General features: G+C 35.1%; 1 protein-coding gene across 16 annotated transcripts in view; it reads left to right on the top strand.

Annotated features, from left to right (window-relative positions):
- The window catches only part of LOC105463752 (macrophage scavenger receptor 1), a 764,939-nt gene that overhangs the window by 225,780 nt on the left and 518,888 nt on the right, over positions 1–20,271 (top strand). For 13 of the 16 annotated variants that reach the window (XR_011607204.1, XR_011607203.1, XR_011607205.1 and 10 more), the window contains one exon: positions 2,861–2,923. The exons of 1 other annotated variant lie outside the window; for it this stretch is intronic. The gene's annotated coding sequence lies outside the window, so the exon portion shown is untranslated. Of the gene's footprint in view, positions 1–2,860; positions 2,924–7,375; positions 7,476–20,271 lie in introns of all 16 variants that reach the window. 2 more of the 16 variants (XM_071068598.1, XM_071068599.1) reach the window with 1 other exon arrangement.

The following is a 20,271-nucleotide window of genomic DNA, read 5'->3' on the forward strand; positions in this document are numbered from 1 at the left end:
CATTGAATTTTAATATATCTTAGTTTTAGAAAGTGTCCACAAATATATGATCATCACTTCACTGTAAATCTTCCTTTGTAAATGAAATAATTAAAAACTTGTAGTTGCTTCATATTGAAAGCCACTAATTTCCCCATAACAACATGGTAAAGGTCAGAATTTATCATATTACCTCTGTAGCAAGAGTTCAAGATCATTTGAGATTGTTTGTACTTAACTGCTCGTTATATTATTAGCATTAGTGCATCAGTTCTAATATTATTAATGTAAAACTTATGTAAAATGATATATTAGCATTATTAATAGTATCATTAATACCCGTATACTGATATTAGTATTACTTGTGTCATTCAAGCATTCCTTGTGAAGAATAGTTCTGAAAGTAAACCATGTCAACATGCTGCAAGAGTTTTCACCTGTAAAACAGTCTTACTAGGTGTTTTTTTAATGAATATTAAATATTCTGGTTATTGGAATTCAGAAAGGCATTCTTTAAATCTTCATTCTCAATATTATATGGGCTACATGTCTTTTTTTCAGATCCGAACAATTATGTGACAATGTGTTTAAATGGATAAGTTAACATGCATACTTCAGGCTGAATTTTCTTATAATGAAAGTGAAATAGTTGTATAGAAAGAATATAGCATACTAAAAAAGTGACAGCCTTTGGAATCATGGGAACATTATTTCAAATTCTACTTTGAATTTAAATTTTTCATATACTAAGTACTTAGCCTTGTGATTTTTGGTGAAATGAAGAAACTAATGCTACCTTGTAGCTTTATTGAGAGGGTTAACAACCACAGACAGAATAGACTCTCCTTAAATGTAACTTTACTTTTCTTCCTTTGTATTGGCATAAAAAACTTTACACATTATTTTTCTTATCCAGGAGCAATTTAAGTATATGGCACATGAAGATTTTAATTGATTCAAACTTTAATGATTTCTTATTCTTTCATTAAATTAAAATAATAATAATACAAAACATGACACTACTTTAAAGTGAAGCAAAAACAATTGGAGATATAAAAAAGGAGACATTCTCTTGGTGTACTGTGAATTAAGTTGTTACCCAGGTAGTATCAGGTTTAGATTCAGAAAACATCATTTTGAAAAACTCAAAGATAATCCTTTGGGAGACAAAATGTCAATGATCTATTGTAGACATAGCTACTTCAGTTATCATTCATATTAGATAGGAAACCATGTGGAAGAAGTAGGGTAAACACTGCTTCAATAGCTCAATCTTAGAGACACAATGTAGTGATAGAAATGACACCTATGAGAGTTAATGAGAACATATTTATTGTGGAAGCACTCCAGAAAAGAAATGGGATTGCCTGCAGAGTTGTACCATCAAAATGCAATTTTCCAAGTAGTCAGGAAATCACATACCTGAGTTGTGTTCTCGAATATTGGGTAGAAGAGCACTAATCAAACACGCGATTCTCAGAAACAATTCCACACAGTCCTTACAGCATGTAAAGATCATTGTTCTGAAAACAGGGATATCTAAATAAGCTCAATTGAATATGTAGGCATATTCGTTAACCTCAATGATTAATACTGCTTGGAAATTGGTGGTACAGTAGACCTCTGACAGTTTCTTAACACACATCTTTAAGAATTCATGTGATGGGCAGATCACTTTAGGTTAGAAGTTCGAGACCAGTCTGGCCAACATGGTGAAATCCTGTCTCTACTAAAAATACAAAAAAAAAAAAAAAAAAAAAAAAAAAAAAAAAAATTCGCTGGGTGTGGTGGCGGGCACCTGTAATCCCAGCTACTCAGGAGGCTGAGGCAGGAGAATCGCTGGAATCTGGGAGGCAGAGGTTGCAGTGAGCCGAGATCGTGCTACTGTACTCTAGCTTGGGCAACAGAGCGAGACTCCATCTCCAAACAAACAAACAAACAGGAATTCATGTAGCATACGGTTTTCCCCAAAAGTACTGATGTTTTACAAACTTTCTTGTTTGTCTCTGTAAAGGTCAGAAAGAATGAGTTCATTTAGATTATTAATTGAAGCCACTGTAGAATGTATTTCAATGTTTCATTTTAACCATAAGATGTTTTCTACCTAAACATCATCACTTTCTCAGATTTAACTATTTCTTTACTTCAGTCATCAGCACTAGGAGTTGAATTTTTAAAACAGAAATAAATGCCTTACACAAGGACAAATGTTTTTAATTAAAAATTATTTTTTATAAGTGTTAGTGTATCTAGAATGGAAAGTAAGAGTAGTATGGCCATATTAAGATACAAACGGTAGGTGATTTGGGGGTTAACTTCATAGCCAAAGGCCTGAATAATGCATGAGATTTAAATATGACTCTTATCCCTATTTATATCTGTGGACTGTGTGGAGTTGTTTCTGAGACTCTTGTGTTTGATAGTGCTGCTCAGTCCAAAATTTGAGAACAAAATTCAGGTATGTGATTTGCTGCCTACTTTGAAAATTGCGTTTTGACGACACCACTGTGTGGCCAATTCCATTTCTTTTCCATGACTTATCCTAAGTCCACATGACTAAGCCCTCTTCCAAAAAGGTGGAGTCATAAATAATATACTTAGGTTTGCTTTTGGTTTAATTATAGCACATTAGTAAAATTGAATAAAATAATAATCAGTACATATTTCAAATTAAGAATCAAAGCATTTATCTATACTTGTCTATAGTTCCCTGAGAAACCAACAAAGTATATGCAATTGCTATAACATTTCATTTTTTTATATGCATAACAGCATTACTTTATTATTTTAGTCCTGAGTTGTTTAAAAAACATGCCCAGATTCAAGTATACATCATGACTAAATATAAGGGAATATGAATTATCCTATTGTATCCTTCCAGCATGCTTGTTCCTCCACTTCAGTAATCCAGACATATGATTCTAAGATGGCCACATCTTCAAAGGTAAGCTTTTTTGTGTGTGTTTGTGTAAGGCAACTTTTGCTTCGTTTTCAATGTGTTCCTGATTATTAGATATATTGGAAGTATTCCGTCTGTCACTCTACTTGTCTTAAATTTATTCACGACTTCAGTTGTTCTGATTTTGCCATAACTTTCTTCTAAATAACTCATTTGTTTTCCATCCTTTGGTTCTTTTTCTCATCTTTTACATGTTTGTTTTTTCTCATTAGTCTCTATCTATTCTCACTTGTGTTTCCTTGGGTTTCCTGGTCTTTTTCTCATCTTTCTGATTAATAATTTCATCAAAATAGTTTACCAAGTTATAATTGATTAGAAAATAATTTCTCTATTTTTATACTCTTATTTAAGATGGTATGACACCAATTAAATGATGTTGATATAGTTTGCGGCTGGCCTTGTCAAAATACTAAAATCATAAAACACTCAGAATTCAACATACAACTATAAACATTTCTGTAAATATTTCTATGGCATACATTTTTATAAAATAGGAATTATGGGATATCTCCAAAGGCTATACTTATTTATGGGGCACCTACTCTCTTCCAAGCTTTATTGTATAGTTTAAAGTTACAAAACAAAAAAATGCCAAAGGTCATCTCTGCCTTCAAGGATTCAAAACATTTGCTTAGGGTGTAGTTAAGTAATTTGTCAAATATAGCTCCTCTCCTCTCCTCTCCTCTCCTCTCCTCTCTTCTCCTCTCTTGTCCTCTGTTCTCCTCTCATCTCCTCCCTTCCCCTCCCCTCCCCTCCCTTCTCCAGACCTCAGTGATGATCTTGAGCAGTAGGATATAAATAACTCCCACATCCTCAGCATTCCAATAATAGAACACTAGATAGGCATAAATGGGTTTTAATACACTCCATTTTGGCTTTTGCACCCATCGCTCCATCAAAAATCCTCTTAGCATTGACAGAAGTAACATTCATATTGTGAAGTCTAATGCCATTCCCAGTTTTCCTCTTACTTGTCAGAAAGATTTGGTGGAGTTATTTATTCTCTACTCCCTAATACTCTTTCATCGTTTGCCTCCCTGGATGCAACACTCATTTTGTTTTCCTGCTTCTCTCTGGCACACCTTTTTAATTTTTAATTTTTTGTTTCCATAGGTTTTTGAAGAACAGGTGGTATTTGGTTACATGAGTATGTTCTTTAGTGGTGATTTGTGAGATTTTGGTGTAACCCTCACCTGAGCAGTATACGCTGAACCCAATTTATAGCCTTTATCCCTCACCCCCTTCCCACCCTTTCACCCTAAGTCCCCAAAGTCCATTGTATCATTCTTATGCCTTTGTATCCTCATAACTTAGTTTCCACTTATGAGTGAGTACATACGATGTTTGGTTTTCCATTCCTGTGTTATTTCACTTAGAATCATGGTTTCCAATTCCATTCAGGCTGCTGCGAATGCTATTCATTCATTCCTTTTTATGGCTGAGTAGTGTCATATATACACCATAGTTTCTTTATCCACTTGTTGATTGACAGGCATTTGGGCTGGTTCCATATTTTTGCAATTTCAAGTTGTGCTGCTCTAAACATGCATGTGCAATTATCTTTTTTGTATAATGACTTATTTTCCTCTGGGTAGATAACCAGTGGTGAGATTGTTGGATCAAATGGTATTTCTACTTTTAGTTCTTTAAGGAATTTCTGCTCTGTTTTCCATAGTGACTGTACTAGTTTACATTCCCACCAGCAGAGTGGAAGTGTTCCCTTTTCACCACATCCATGTCAACATCTTTTTAGTCTTAATTACTATTTTTTCCCTTTATTCTTTCTCTCAGAGCCCATTTCAATTTTAGCCTTCTGTATCTCAGTTCATAGCAAGTCTAATGTTCCCAAAACACTGGAATTATCCTTGATTCCTATCTTTTTCTCACACCCATTACAATGTGCTGGGAAATCTGGTGACTTTCCAGAATATGACCACTTCTCATCACCTCCACTTCTGTCATATTGATCTGAACAACTTTTATCTCCCACTTGAATTACTGCGCTCTTTCTGTCTTGTTATCCTGCAGCCTATTCTCAACATAAATGCACGAATGATTTTCATAACTGAAGTTATGCTAATTCTGCTCAGTGTCTTACATTGGCGTGCGTTTTACTCAAGGTAAAGGCAAAGATTTGAATATGGCGCAAAACGCTTCGCACAATCTTATTTTTGCTACCTCTAGAACAGCAGTTTTCAATCGCTGGCTGATTTTGCTCCTCCAGGGAAAATTTGATAATTGTTGGTGATCATTACTGGGTGAAAATGGGGGTAGGGAGTTGTGGGGAGGGGGTTGTGGATGCCGCTGACATCCAGTGAATGGAGCCCAGGGATGATGCTAAATATCCTAAAATGTCCAGGTTACCCCCTTACATCATAGAAATATTGGATTTAAAATAGCATTTGAGAATCCCAGATGGAAAGCCTCATTTTCAAATGTTCTCCCTTTTCTCTCAACTCTGACATTGGCATTCTTGTGGACCTTTGAAAACAAAGGGATATGGAAACCTCACAGTCTTTTCACTTAGTTTTCTCTCAGCCTGGAATATATTCCTTCTAGAAATTCACGTGATTTGTTCCTTTGCTTTTTCCAACCATTGTTCCAATGTCCTGTCTCACTGGGTTTCTCTTTGATCACCTGATATAAACGAGAATTCCCTGAAATCCTTTTCCTCTAACCAATCTTTATTGGACTTTTTAACATCTGATATCGATAAATTGTATTATCTATTGTCTGCTTCTCATGAGAAGGTAAAGTGCTACTGAGTGGCTGTTTTATGTGCTTTGCTTACTTCTTTTCCCTCTCGAGCAATGACTGGCATGTAGAAGGACCTCAGAAATTATCAAAATATAAAGCAGTGAAGTGGAGAAAACCAACAGAGTCTTTCAAAGGAGTGTAAGACAAACATCAAACTCATATTGGCTGAAGCAATGTCTCATTTGGTCATGGAAGGATGTCTGATTTGTTTGGTGAAAAGGGTGGTGCTTGCCTCTGTGTACTTTTTGTACAGGGCACAGCATGCTTGTGAGTTTTGCAATTAAAGAAAGTGTGTTTCTTTGGAGAAATGGCTGGAATAAAGCCTCAGAGGGTCCAGAATGAGTCAAAACAAATGAAGTGGGAGAGTTGAGCAGGGGTAGGAACATGCAAGCCCTTCTAAACTACTGCAAATCTGGATTCCTTGAACACAGCAGGAATAAGAAGTTGAGTCATGTAAATATTTTAAGTCAAGGAACACCCTCATCATATCTGCATTTTAGAATGGTCGGCATCGCTGTGCAGTGGATCCTAAGCTAGAGGAGAAGGCAACAATGAAAAGTAAGAAAGTCAGTTAGGAGACAGCCCTAGTAATTAGATGAGATAGGGATGCTTTTTAAATATTTTATTTCCTATACATCTTCATATTTTAAAAAAATTTCTAAAGTAGACCTGTTACTTTTAATAAAAATGTTTAGATTTGAATGATTTGTACATTTAAGTAAAAAAATGAAAATATGCCTTAGAAATTAGGAAACAGGAAAAATGGTACGATATCTTAGATGTCTTGCCTAGAATCTGGTGAAGGAATAAGACCAATTATTAGAAAATTAGATATTCTCATTAGTCACTGATATAATGAAGCTCAGTTTCTTGTAGCATTTCTTGAGGGATGAGGTTCTTCACTTTACATTTGCTACAATGATCCAATTGTGCTTCTGCCACCCTCCAAATACATGTGTTGAAATCCTAACGCTCAAGGTGATGGTATTATGAGGTGAATCTTTGAGAGGGATTTAGGAATTGAGCCTTTCTAAGAAAGACCCCAGAGTGCTAACTACCCCCACAACCTTAGCCATGTGAGGACACAGAAAGAAGGAGCCCTCACTGAATCAGAAAGTGAACCTCGCCAGAAACTGACTTTGTGGCTCTTTGATCTTGGACTTCCCAGCCTCAGAACAGTAAGAAATAATTTTCTGTGGTTTACAAGCCACCCCGTTTGTGGTATTTTATTATAGCAGCCACAGTGATCTAAAATATTTGGTTTTCTCTGCTTGTTTGTGAGTTGTATGTATGTTTGTGTGTATGTGTATGTGAGAGAGAGAGAAAGAGAGAGAGACAGAGAATGTTTTGCTTCAAATTAAAGTGTTTTATTCACTCTTATTTCATTGATTCCCACGCTGTTGAAAACACTTTGGTACTTTAAGAAATAAACCAAAGCAATATAGCTCCTCTAGCAATTTTTGGTAGTCTGTATGAATTGGCACAGAAATCTCTGTTCCTAAAACTCCCTGTTTACAAGCCACTTGTTAGGAGTAAACTTTTTTTTTTTTTTTTTTTAGTTATTGAATCATTCTGATTAAGACATTGTGTCACTCAATATTGAGTTTTGAATTTTGGTCATTGCATTTATTAAGACTTGAAATAATCATATATTTATTTATCTGCTTGCCTGCTTGGTAGCTAGATCTCAGCTTGTCTGTCTGATTTTCTGGAATGAAACTGCTTCAGTTCTTTGTCTTGTCCTGTACATAGAAGAGCACCTGGTAGAGTGCCTGATTTGGTGAGTGTTTTGGCTGATTGAATTATTATTTTGAGATTAGAAGATTGCTTTTGAAAATGCACTTTGTTTTGAAACAAAGCTATTTGGGCCACAAAGTACAGAAAAGTCATAACTACTGCCAGAAAAAAAGAGTCTCAAAGAATATAGATTAAGGCAGTGCTTTCTGCTTACATATCAAAACAGAAGGAAGCATTTTTTGGGTTTTCAGCACTTGATTTCACAAACTCTATGAATAATTTCACTCCATTAAGCAAATCTGTAATCATTGTAGCCCCGTTTGCTTGTCTATAAAATAAAGGGATTGAATTACTCTATCTTTCTGCTCTAAATTCCTATGCTCATATGTCCAACTGGATGATAATATTAGCTACAAATCACATATCTATGTTCTAGTTTAAATCTTCTCTTTAGGTCTGTGACTTTGGGCTCAGTATTTATGTTTTGAAGATCTTTAATTTCCTCATATAAAAAGTGATAGGGTTTAAACAGATGATTCATTTCTAATATCTATGAAATTCCATAACATTTATAGTTCTTAAATTATAGTAATATTTAAAGCTATGAAGATGGGTTTATTGCACTGTCTCATGGTGTTTCAGAGTGATAAAGTTAGGATTGTTAAAGAAACACTTTTGCCATGCACAGTTAGGCTCATAATCCACGAAAGATTGCAGTTCAGAAGGTAAGAGGGTAATATGAGATCAGTTACTCTTTGGAAGTCTAAGATGTTGGAATCCAAAGATGAGTACACTTGACCCTGGAGTTCTTTTGTCTCCTGTTCCAGATATTATGGCTTTTTCTTATAAGAGCATTAACAAGAACACTTGTATTGATTTTTATTTGTCATATAAATTGTAGGAGTTAAGGCTTGAGCTGTTTTCTTCTATAGGGAAGGAATTTAATCTAGTGTAAAAGCCAGTTGATGAACTGTTTGGAAAAATAGGCGTAGACACTGGAACTACTTTATTATAACCCATAAATCCTTAATTTGATCTTGATTAATGGTATAGTAGAGCCAGAACCCAGAATTTTTTATTTAGAGAACCTTTGGGATTATGTGAATCTATTGGACATAAATGCCTTTGAAAATGCAAACATCTAGGTTACCACTGTTTAGACAGAAAAATAAGATTAGTAGACATTTACTTCCCAGTTACCTGAAATACTTTCCCCATGATATTTTTAAAAATTTACATTTATTTTATATTTCATTATCTGCAAATGGAGTTTCTGGCTAAGTGCATTCACCAAAATGAGCAATGTCGTTTCTTTCTAATATTCAAAAGTTTTTTTAGTAGTGACTATGAAACTATAAATCAGAGAATATAAAATTTTATCATTAGAAATGATGTGTTTTAGAATGCTTATTATTGAAACTGTTTACATACTTTTGTATATAATACTTATTGAGGTTGCTTGTAATGACAAAAATTTGGTAAAATTAGAAACATAAAGAAGGATATCCCATTTCATAAAAAGTTGTCACAGAATTAAAACAAGTAGCTCTACATTAAATTTAAAACACAATGCAAAATTTTGATGATTATTACATCCAATTTTAAGAAAATATTTTTGTACCACAACAGAAAGCACAATGAATATGGAGACACAAATTTGAATAGCTGAAAAATTAAAAAGAAAAATAAATTTATATTTGTATTCAGAGTCAAGACATTTTTGTATTGATTATATGTCTCATGACATTTTTGCTAAAGAGTTGGAGTCATCATATTTATTTTTGTTTCTTTAGAAATATTTTAAAATCCATTGAAATCATACATTCAAATTACTACTACTCATTTTATCAGAGCTAAACAGTATATTCATGCATTACAAGTTAATCATTTATTGCTAAATGTCAATCTATAGCAAGAGTATTAGGACATTCAAGATATTGATCAAAATACTGAAGTCCATATATATCAGGTTTACATGTCATTATGACTAGTTTAATTGATCTATATTTTAGCACTGGTAGTATATTTGACAGTTAGTATATTTATAGTTCTTTCCTCGGGTCAACATGTTCTTGAAGTTTTCCCCAAATTTCTGGAGTGTCTTCAGAGATGCTTTATGAAAAAATGTAATGGTAACAGTAAAATGACGGCTGTGATTTGCTTTTTAGTCACCAGGGACCATTATAAAAACAAGCAGCTAGAGCTGGCTTCCTTTCTTCCTTTGCCTCAATGAATTTGTTTAGGCTGTACCTCTCACCTTCAAACGTACACTCACTTTTTTGTTCCTTATTCCTCCAATTTAAATCCCTTTATCTCACCGGTATTCTTTTCCTCTCTTTAACTCCTTTAGATTATATTTGGGTATGGGATTCTCTCCCTGGCTTTGATTTCATCCCAGGAAGTGGTTTCTCAGATGAGTCTTTTAGTCTCTGCACAAATGCTCTATGGCTGTCAGGTGACATCTAAATCTGCCCCAGGGATATTTCACCATTTTTGGTGGCCTCTATTTTTTTCTGGGAGGAAGCACCTGGTATTACTAAGAATTATGCTTCCTGTCAATGATACTGACCTGACTTCAGTAGAAAGAAAGCACACAGACATTATATAACCATAAGTTTTAAAAGAGAGGGGAATTTTATGTATTGTTTTGTCTTTAAATAAATGAAAAGTTGGTATTTTTTCATGGTTAATAAAATGTCAAGCCATTACTTGCTGCAGTTTGTCTTATTATGTCTATGTCATAATCAGTTGAAACAGTTGAAATTAAATCAAAGAAACAGAATCCTACTGATACATGCGATAAGAAACTTATAGTCAGAATTTGACCTTACACAGTTGTAGGAGCTGGCTAAAGTCTATATAAAGCTGTTTTGTGCTTGGTGTTGGAGTCTAACATCAGTAGGGCAGGTAGTCAGGAAGGCAAGATGATACTAAATAGAATGGAGGATGGATAAGCTGGAATCCATGATGGCAAATTGAAACCTTCGTATTTCTCCCTCTGCCTCCGAGACTTCAACTTTGATGATAAGAACACGTAGCAGAACATGATATCCTTCATCACAGAGTTAAATTCCCCTCTCTTTTAAAACTTATGGTTATATAATATCCGTGTGATTTCTTTCTACTGAAGTCAGGTCAGTATCATTGACAGGAAGCATAATTCCTAGTAGTACCAGGTGCTTCCTCCCAGAAAAAAATAGATGCCACCAGAAAGAGTGAAATATCCCTGGGGCAGATACCCTGTCCCAACTAGGATCCTGTAGGAGTCACAGGATGCATAAGCGCTGTGGGCCAAATGGTGCCCCACACAGTCCCAGTGAGCCAGCAGCAACTGACAATATGTGTAAGCTGAATTCGTACCTGGTGTTCTCAATTCATGTTTCAAGCAAAAGTACATAGCTGCTGTTTCACTTTCACTTGCCAGCTCTTGCACAAAGTGTCTCTTGTAGCTTTGCATTAACTCAGAACTATGCAAGAGAGCGGTGCTGGGACACATAACTTGGTCTAGTTAAATTGAGAATACAAATTCACCCAACTGCATACAGCAAATGCCATATAAATTTACTTGACCACAAACTGTATATAAGAATTCCTATTGGACTCCCCATTCTCACCAATATTTGGTTTTGTCCAACTTTGTTTTTACGTTTTTACTATGATGGTCATTGTAAAATTATATCTCATTTTGGTTAGTTTTCACTTGTACTTTTCTAATTGGTGATGGATTGAATGTATTACCATGTGCTTACTGACCCCTTGGGTTTCTTCTGTGAAATTGCCTGTTCATATCTCCTGCCCCATCTTTCTATTGGGTGGTCTTCTATTTGTCGATGTGAAGGAGAACTTTATAAATTCATATTATTAATTTTCTGTTGATACATCATTTTCAAGTATCTTTTCCCAATTTGTGGTTTGTTATGTTTTTAAAAGGTTTCCCTTAATGAAGAAATTTCTTATTAAATTTAGTGATAATGAAATTTTAAGAGTTTTTAAGAAATCTTTTATAGTTTATATTTAAGGTATACAAGATAATGTTTAAATATACATAATGAAATAGTTCCTATAGTCAGGCAAATTAACATATCTATCATCTTACAGTTATCCCTTGGGGGGTGTGTGTGTGTATGTTTGTGTGTGTGTGTGGTCACCTAAAATCTACTCTCTCAGCACATTTCCAGTATACAAAACAATATTATTAGCTATTATCCTCGTGTTGTACATTAAATTTCTAAACTTATTCACTCTACTAATTGCAACTTAGCAGCTTTGGAACTACATATCCCCATTTCCTCCCTACCCCCAAGAGTTCTTAATATAATTACTTTTTGATATTTTGTTGAGGACATCATTCTGTGTATTAGGCCATAAACAATTGTTAAGTTTTACACATTTCTTTTTTTCTGTCCTGTTCTAAAGCATACTGTGAGATAAGAGTTCTACTACTGTTGTTTGCCCCATATGGATAACACATTGTCTCAGCACTAATTATTAAGTCCTTCCTTTCTCTCTGTAACAAGTTTCTGTATAGGGTGGTTCTGTTTTGTGGTTCTATACAAATTACTCTGGATTTGTAATAAACCTTGATAATACTTCTTAGTGAGTGCTTTGGCTATCACTGGCCATGAGATTTTCAAATAATTTTTTCAAATCATAAAATCAGTTAATTAAAGAAATGTATTGTAGTTTCCATTGGAATTGTATTAAATGCATAAGCCAGTTTGGGTTGAACTAATTGTCTTGTCTTTACACATAGAGTATCTCTCTTTTTATTATAGTCTGCTTTAATATACAAAATTTTATCATTTGTTGGTATAAAGTTCTTGTCCAACTTTATGTGGGATTATTTCTAGGTGGCGAATACATGTTATTTGCTAAAAATGACTATATCTGATAATAAAAGTATCAATTGATTAAATATTCTTACCATAGTTTCTCTACATTTGCTGTATTTATATTATACAATCATGCATCTTCAAATAATGATAGTCTTTTTGTCTTTCCAATTATTAAATCTTTTCTTTTTCTGGCCTTATTACACTCTCTAGAGGCTTTAGTACAATCTTTTTTTCTTAATTTTTTTATTGTGATAAAAAACACATAGAATTTACCACCTTAACTATTTCTAAGAGTATAGCAGTGTTGATACAGGAGCTAAAAAGAAATTATTTAGGCAGTTAGTGAGGGTAAGAAAGTCCTCAGTAAGGCTTCCCTTTTAACAAAAAGGCAGCCCCAAATCATTCCTTCTCTAACAAAGAGCAGCCTGTAAAATCGAACTGCAGACATAGACAAGGCAAGCTAGATGCTTGCATGGGTGAATGCTGACAGCTTTGCCAATAAGATAAGGCCACCTGGGGGCCAGGCATGTTCAACATGGAGGCTCCATTTTCCCTTTTCTTTGTCAACCATGTGTATAGTAAAGGAACAGGCAACATGGAGCTGGCCAGACACAGAACCTGTCTGTATAATGAAAGATTAGGATGGGGCCACCAGCCTCTTCACATGCTATGTAAATGGCACACTTGGTCCAACTGTGTCCAGAATTGGTGGGTTCTTGGTCTTGCTGACTTCAAGAATTAAGCTGCGGACCCTCGCGGTGAGTGTTACAGTTCTTAAAGATGGTGTGTCTGGAGTTTGTTCCTTCAGATGTTCAGATCTGTCTGGAGCTTCTTCCTTCTGGTGGGTTCGTGATCTCGCTGACAGGAGTGAAGCTGCAGACCTTCACGGTGAGTGTTGCGCTCATAAAGGCGGCAGGGACCCAAAGAGTGAGTGGCAGCAAGATTTATTGCAAAGAGCGAAAGAACAAAGTTTCCACAGTGTGTAAGGGGACCTGAGCGGGTTGCCACTGCTGGCTTGGGCAGCCTGCTTTTATTCCCTTATCTGACCCCACCCACATCCTGCTGATTGGTCCATTTTACAGAGAGCTGATCAGTCCATTTTACAATTCCTGAGCTAGATGCGGAGTGCTGATTGGTGAATTTATAATCCTCTAGCTAGACATAAAAGTTCTCCAAGTCCCCACTAGGTTAGCTAGATACAGAATAGTAACTGGTGTATTTACAAACCCTGAGCTAGACATAGAGTGCTGATTGGTGCGTTTACAATACTTTTAGCTAGACATAGAGTGCTAGACAGAAAGTTCTCCAAGTCCCCACTAGGTTAGCTAGATACAGAGTACTGACTGGTGTATTTACAAACTTTGAGTTAGACACAGAGTGCTGATTGGTGTATATACAATCCCTTAGCTAGACATAAAAGTTCTCCAAGTCCCCACTAGACTCAGGAGCCCAGCTGGCTTCACCTAGTGGATCCTGCAGCTGGGCCGCGTGCGGAGCTGACTGCCAGTCCTGTGCCATGCACCTGTACTCCTCAGCCCCTGGGCATTTGATGGGACTGAGGGCTGTGGAGCATGGGGCAGCGCTCCTCAGGGAGGTTCGGGCTTCGTGGGACCCAATCGCCAGGTGGGGGGAGGGTTCCGGCATGGCGGGATGCAGGTCCCATGCCCTGACCCACAGGGAGGCAACTGAGGCCCAGCGAGAACTCCTTGAGCACTTCGCCAGCGGGCTGGCACTGCTGGGGGACCCAGCACACCCACCACAGCTGCTAGCCCAGGTGCTAAGCCCCTCACTGCCCTTGGCCAGTGGTGCCTGCTGGCTGCTCTCAGTGCCAGCCTGCAAAGACCCTGCCCACCTGAACTCGCACTGGACTGTGAAAGCCATGGGTAGCCCCAGTTCCTGCCCGGCCTTTCCCTCCACACCTCCTCGCAAGCAGAGGGAGTCGGCTCCGGCCTTGGCCAGCCCAGAGACCGGCTCCCACAGTGCGGTGGCGGGCTGAAGGGCTCCTCAAGCACTGCCAGAGCGGACCTGAGGCTGAGGAGGCACTGCGAGTGAGGGCTGCTAGCACATTGTCACCTCTCACAACCAATCTTTGGGCCCTATGTAAATCGGACACCACCTCCTCAGGCTCATCTACAAAACTCCCTGCATTTCACCAAGAAACCAGAAGACCCACTTGGGAGCACCTCTCTCAAGACCTTTTTTCCTTCTCTCACCTGTTAAACCTTGGCAATTGAACTCACTCCTTGTGTGTCCATGTTCTTGATTTCCTTGGCATGAGGCAGCAAACCTCAGGTATTACCCCAGATGAACAATGCTGCTTCAGTGTTAACCATATGCACACTGTTGTGCAACAGCTCTCTAGAAAGTTTTCATTTTTTTGTAGTTGAAGTTTTATACTTACTGACAATTTCTCTTGTGCCCTCTCCTAGTCACTGGCAATCACTATTCTATTTTCTGTTTCTATGAATTTGACTATCTTAGAGACCTCCTATAAGTAGAATCCTGTAGTACTTGTGTTTCTGAAACTGGTTTATTTCACTTAGCATAATGTCCTTAAGGTTGAAGTATGTCTTTGCATACAGCAAGATTTCCTTCTTCTTTAAGATTGAATATTATTCCATTGTATTTACATATGTCACATTTTCTTTATCCATTCACCTGTTGAAGGACAGTTAGGTTCCTTCTACCTCTTGCATATTGTGAATAAAGCTGCTGTGAACATGGGTGTGCAAATAGCTCTTTGTGATTCTGTTTTCATTTCCTTTGGATATGTATTCAGATGTGGAAGTGCTCAATCATATAGTAGTTCTATTTTTATTCTTTGAGCAACATCCATTCTATTTTCTATAGTGGCCGAACCATTTTACATGCCCACTAACAGGGCCCAAGGGTTAGTATTTTTCCACATCTTCAATAACACTTGTTATTATATTTAATTATCACCATCTTAATGGGTGTGATATTACATTGTGGTTTTGATTTGCATTTCCCTAGTTACTAGTGATGTTGAACATCTTTTCATAGGCTTGCTGGTCATTTGTATGTCTTTTTAGAGAAATGTCTATTCAAATTATTTGCCCATTTTTTAATTGTTTTTTGATATTGTTCAGTTGTATGTGTTTTTTCTTTTATATTGCGATATGAACCCCTTATCAAATATGTGGTTTGCAAATATTTTCTCCCACTCTGTGTGTTGCCTTTTCACTCTGTCGGTGGTTTCCTTTGCTGCACAGACATTTTTTAAAATTGATGTAGTCCCATTTATCTCTTTTTGCTTTTGTTGCCTGTGCTTTTAGTGTCATCCAAAAAATAATTGCTAAATACAATGTCATGAAGAGTTTCTACTTTTTTTTTTTTCCTTGGAGTTTTGTAGTTTCAGGTGTTACATATAGGTCTTTAAACCATTTTGAATTAGTTTTTGTGTATGGTATAAGGTCAAAGTCCAACTTCATTTTCTCAATTTAGTACAATCTTACATAGAAAATATAAAATAGGCATCTTTGTCTTCTCTCCATATTAGAGAGAAAACATTCATATTTCATCATGTGCTTGATATTTACTGTAGATTTACTATACATATCTTGTATCACACCACGTTGCCTTCTATTCCTAGTTTGCTAAAAGAATTCAATCATGAATCTGTGTTGAGTAATATTGTTTCTGTATCAGTTGAAATTATATAATTTTTCTCCTTTATTTTCTTCATGTGTGGAAAGACACTGGATTTGGGGTGTTTTCTACAATAAAAATCTGGAATAAATACAAAATGGCCCATATATATATTCACTTATAAGTGTTTTATTTCAGAGTTTGCATCAGTGTTAATGAGAGGGATTAGCCTATAATTTTACTTTCTCACAATTCCTTTGTTGATGTAATAAGTTAGGTCAATCTTATAAGATGAATTAGGAATTATTCCCACTCTTTCTGTATGCTGAAGAGTTCGTTAAGGTTAACATTATTTCTTCCTTAAATATTTGGAAGAATACACTAGTGAACCATTTGGGCCTAGATTCTTTCTGTGGAGAATTTTGCTTATGGGTTTAGATGTTTTAACAAATGCAAATTTTATTAAAATAATTATTGCTTCTTGCATTTGTGTTTTTTAATAAGTATGGCATATTATTTAATTTTTTCAAATGATATTTCTCCTATTAGAATCTTTTAAATATCAGAATAATTTTTTCCTAACACTGGTAAATTTTACTTTCTCTGTCCTTTTTTTTAATCCATTTTGTCAGAGTGTTTTTAAAATCACTTTTATTGGTCTCAATCATTTTTTGACTGTGTACCTTTTATTTAAATTTTTCCTTTTCTTCCATAATTTTCCTCTTATATCTATCATATCCTTCTTTCTTTTTAAAGTACGTTGCTTTTTTCTTAACTTCTTGTGATTTATTTTTCAATAATCAATGTTAGTTATATCACACAGATTTGGATATGGTATGTTGTCATCATTCAGTACAAAATATTTTCTGTTTTTCTTTGACTCATGGATTCCTAAGAAGTGCATAATTTAATTCCTACACATTGGAGAATATTCTAAGGTATCTATTTGTTACTAATTTTCAAGGTACTTCCATTGAGGTCATAGAACATACTCTATCTGAATTCAATCTATTAAAATGTATTGAGGCTTGCTTTATGACCCATACAGTAGTTAATTTTAGTAAATGTCTCATGTGCCGTTAAGAATAATACATATTCTGGAGTTTTGTGGTTTAGTGTTCTGTACATAGCACGTCAAGTTTGTTATCAAAGCATCTATATCTATGCTACTTTGTTTTGTTGGTTCTTCTAAATGTTGCTGAGTAACACACATTAAAATCTCCCAGTATGTTTTTAGATTTACTTATTTCTCCTTTTAATCTTATCAATACATGCTTTATGTATTTGAAACTATGGTATTGGTTGCATATACATTTTGGATTGATATATTGCCTAGTAGATTAATCCATTTACCCTCTTACAGTTCACATCTTCTTTTCATTATATCTAAGTTACTATTGAACCGCATTTCAATTTTATTTTTAATGATTTTAGTTTTAATTTTATAATTCTAGAATTATCTTTCAAAAATGTTTGGTGATGGTTTACAGGATTTTCCTCTTGTTAATATTTCTGATACCATCTTTTATTTCCTTAAACATTTCATTAGTTTTTACCTTTTAATATATAATCATTTCTATATCTAATGTGCTTACTCTGCTCATTATTCTTTCTGACTTCTTAATGCTTATGTTGGCTTGTGAAAATTTCATTGTTAATGTCTGGTAATATTTTCACATTGACTTCGTTTTTTACTAAGTTTTCAAGATGGAAACTCTGAAATATCTATCTCATTTTGGAACGTTTCTCCCAGAGAGGATTGTGTTTACTGTTTTTGCTGTTGGCAGAGCATCCTGTGCTTACACGTTAGCGTTTGGCTTTCTCTCCTCCCTCCCTCCTTTCCTGCCTCTCCTCTTCCCTTCCTCCCTTTCTGCCTTCTTCCCTTCCTCCCTCCCTCCCTTCCTGCCTCTCCTCCTCCCTTCCTGCCTTCCTCCCTTCCTCCCTTCCTCCATTCCTAGCTTTATGAGTTTAGCAGTGTAATTAAAATTGCTTGGAGTGATGTACACAACTTTTCACAAAAACTTGTTTGCAGTACTATCAGAAGTGGCTGCTTTTGTTTATAAATTTTCACTGTCAGAAATTTTAAATTCTTCTGGAATTAAATCTACAAATACTTTCGTTTGATAGCAATCTCTTTGTTTAATGCTTAAAACATTCTTATCCACACTTTTTTTTTAACTTTTTTCAATTTATTTGCGTATTTGAATTAAGATATTTATTTAATTCTAGCTCTCCTTTTAGTTCTGTGACTTTGGGTAAATTATTTAAGCAAGCTTTGCAAAATTTTCAGTTTCTTACTCTGACAAATGACTTAATAATTGTATCATAGTAAGTAAAATATTATTAATACTAACATTATTAATAAAAATAATTTAGCTGACGTAGTCTATAAGGTAAGAATCTTATTTGAAGCTGTTATAAATTGTTAGCTAATTTTCCTGACAGAATTACTTCCTTATTGCTTTAGGATGTGTTTTACATATGTTACTGTGTCTTTCATTTAAATGCCTCTTTTTTCTTTAGAAAATAGCAACTTTGAGAAATATTATTTTTAATAAAACATTTAATGTGTCTTAGGTTAAGACTTCCCCAACTCTCTTCATTTTTAACATTATCTCCATTCTTGCTAGTTAATTCTAGAAAAAAAATTATAAGTTTTTTCGAAGTATTTTAATTATGTTATAAATATATTTGCCTTCTACATTTTTTATCTCATTAGATAGAAGTAGTAATACATTTCTTAAACGAAAATTCATACACAGTTCTTCAAAATGATATATATTATTTATTGTGAATTTAGTGTTAAGAGAATTATACACATGCTTTCACCTAGGCCTCATAATAACACTTCAAAGCGAATTTTTAAAAATGTTACAAATTGGAAAACTAAGAATCAAAGAGTTAAATTATCTACCCAAAATAAGAAGTTATTAAGGGGTGAATGCTACTTGTTATCATCTTATATGGATGTTTTTGTTCCTTCTCCTTCTTTTATGATTTCCACTTTTTAATCTTTTTGGCATGTCAAAAAACCCAAGTCATTGTTGTGAGATTCTCTACTGAAAAAAGAAAAAAAAAATACAAAAATTAGCCATTTGTGGTGGCGCATGCCTGTAATCCCACCTATTTGAGAGGCTGAGGCGGGAGAATCGCTTGAACCTGTGAGGTGGAGTTTGCAGTGACTTGAGATTGTGCCACTGCACTCCAGCCTGGGCAACAAAAGCTAGACTCCGTCTCAAAAAAAAAAAAAAAAAAAAAAAAAGTTGGTGCATAATGGAGTAGAAAAAACATGGACATTGGACAGCTTTGTAGAGTATCTGGCACAATAATTGACCCTCAGCAAGTGACTATTATTTTTCTTATAACAAATTTTGAATGGTAACGGCTACATACAATCAAAGGATGATTCCTGCTGTACTTATACAGGTTTTTGTTTTTTGTTTAATATCTATGTACACTATTATTATAATCAAAACCATTTTTGTTCAACTTCTGGAGTATCTATTTTGAAATTAAATTTTATCACCCTTTGAATGACTTAATTTTTTCATTGCAGTAAAAAACAATTTCTCTTTATAATTTAGTATTTCATAAAATATTATTTACTATTACAGATTCATTGTGAAAATAAACAGATATAATAACTGATATCTCTTTATTTTCTCATGATAGTGATTCAAATTATGATACCTATTAAAATTCATATGCAATGCTATAATTAGAAATAGGGTAAAGCAGACGGCATATTACTTAATATTCTGTTTTACAAAGGAAAGTACATGTACTAAAGGAACCTAATTGCAGCATTTTAACATGTTTAGATATTGAAAATCTATTGCACTTTATAATCTTGTTAACAGTTTCTGCCTAGAAGAATATGATTAAATGGAGAAGGTGTAAAAATAATTTGGATGACTCCCCATGTATTATTCGCCAAAACAACCTATGAAAAAAGACAACAAGGAGTTGGGAAGTTATTTAAAATTTTTAAATTTTCCTCCATCCTTTAAGAAACAACAGATGCTGGCAAGGATGAGGAGAAAAAGGAACGATTTTACACTGTTGGTGGGAGTGTAAATTAGTTAACCATTGTGGAAGACGGTGTGGCAATTCCTCAAAGATCTAGAAGCAGAAATACCATTTGACCAGCAATCTCATTACTGGGTACATACCCAAAGGGATATAAATCATTCTATTACAAAGGTACATGCACGTGTATGTTGTTTGCTGCACTAATTACAATAGCAAAGACATGGAGTCAACCCAAATGCCCATCAGTGATTGACTGGATAAAAAAAAAATGTGGCACATATACACCATGGAATACTATGCAGCCATAAAAATGAATGAGATTATGTCCTTTGCAGGGACACGGATGAAGCTGGAAGCCATTAT

Source organism: Macaca nemestrina, chromosome 8, assembly GCF_043159975.1.
Source record: "Macaca nemestrina isolate mMacNem1 chromosome 8, mMacNem.hap1, whole genome shotgun sequence".
Lineage (NCBI taxonomy): Eukaryota > Metazoa > Chordata > Mammalia > Primates > Cercopithecidae > Macaca > Macaca nemestrina.